This window comes from Sus scrofa, chromosome 9 (genome assembly GCF_000003025.6).
Source record: "Sus scrofa isolate TJ Tabasco breed Duroc chromosome 9, Sscrofa11.1, whole genome shotgun sequence".
Classification (NCBI taxonomy): domain Eukaryota; kingdom Metazoa; phylum Chordata; class Mammalia; order Artiodactyla; family Suidae; genus Sus; species Sus scrofa.
Genome location: NC_010451.4, coordinates 104,829,253 through 104,831,131, shown reverse-complemented (window position 1 = coordinate 104,831,131; position 1,879 = coordinate 104,829,253).

Sequence of the window (1,879 nt, the reverse complement as noted above, 5' to 3'; positions counted from 1 at the left end):
GCCAGCTAACAGTGCCCTAGGAAATTTTTTGATTTCTTGGAGTTTCTTTGACCATATGGAGAGTGTAAGATCGAATTCCAGACTAGAGGGGGCCAAGTCTATGGGTTAAAAATTTCAGAGGGTGACCATTCCTCTCGTTTCCACCCTATTTAGAAAGAGTATGGAGACAGAGTTTTTTTCTTTTTATTTTTACGGCCACACCTGCAGCATATACAAGTTCCCAAGCTAGGAGTCAAATTGGAGCTGCAGCTGAGGCCCACGCCACAGCCATAGCAATGCCAGATCTGAGCTGCCTCTGTGACCTATGCCACAGCTTGTGACAATGGCGGATACTTAACTCAGTGAGTGAGGCCAGTGACTGAACCCGCATTCTAACAGACACTATGTTGTGTTCCTAACCCACTGAGCCACAATATGAACTCCAAGACAGAGTTCTTGATAGGCTTCTTTCGTTTGCTAGCATGAATATTCTTCCTGGCCCACCCTTGTCTAAGAAGTTGTGGCCATCTTCAAGTGTACTGGTTTAGGATGAGATTTTCAAATTCAGCCCAACTATTTCCAGTGGTCCAAGGCTTAGCCTCCTATTGCCTACTCTGACATATGGATTTTACAATTGCTTACACTTCATGGTCAGTTTTCCATTTACTCTTATTTTTCTTTTTTATGCTTTCGGAGTTTCTCTTACTTCTTGCAAGCCAAGCTGTGTATTAAAATAAGCTCACTGTGATTGACATAAGACCTGGAAATATTGTGTAAGGAAGGCTTTTAGGGTACCTAGAAGCAGAAGCCAAGGGTGATGTTTTTTTCCTTTTTCTCTTTTTACGGCCGCACCTGCGGCATATGGAGGGTCCCAGGCTAGGGGTCGAATCAGAGCTATAGCTGCCAGCCTATATGCCAGAGCCACAGCAATGCCAGATCCGAGCCGCGTCTGCGACCTACACCACAGCTCACGGCAATGCCGGATCCTTAACCCACTGAGTGAAGCCAGGGATTGAACCTGAGTCCACATGGATCTTAGTCAGGTTTGTTAACCACTAAGCCACGACAGGAACTCCCAAGCGTAATGTTTTTAAAATGTAAAAGTTTCCATCACTCTTCTATTAAGACCTTCACCTGGCCTTTTCTAACACTTAAAAATGTACCATCCATTCTGGCCTACCAAGCCAGAAGCTGGTTTCTGGCACAGCACACGTCTCCTCTCTGTCACCCTGTCCTACCTCAAGCGTAGCGACTTCATTCTTCCTGCTTTAGAGTCATTACACCAGTGGCTCCCTGTGTGCCATGTTCTTTACTCTTTGTATATATGACTGGCTTGTTTGCATCATTCAGGTCTCACTTCAAATGCCACCTGTTCATAGCAGCCTTCTTTAATTTGCTTCCCTACTTCTGCATCACATCACCGTGTTTGAATTCTCTCGAGGGCACCTATTATTATTAGCTGACATTTTCCTGTTTGTTAGCTCTTTGCCTACCAGCCCAAGAGACCCATAAGAGCAGGGACTTTGTTTGTCTGGTTTACCACTATCTTCTCAGGGTTTAGAAGAGTTCCTGGCGCACAGTAGGGATCCGTGCATATGTGTTGAATGACTGGAACTGAATTTTTGCAAATCATCGCTTTAGACACAGACCCAGGCTCTCCAGGGCTCCAGTACTTCCTACTGTCTCCCCAGCTCAGCTTGCTTTGTTCCACTAATTTATTTATCTCTCTCGCCCCTGCAGGCATTTGAGTTTTAAATCCCTGCTCATAAATATTACTCTAATTATCTTCAGCATTTGGAGAACACAGGCTGTGTTTTATGTTTCTTTTTTTCTTCAATGTGTTGCATATAGTAGGAGGGAGGGAATTAAAATTCATTGAATATCTCCTATCAGATAAGTG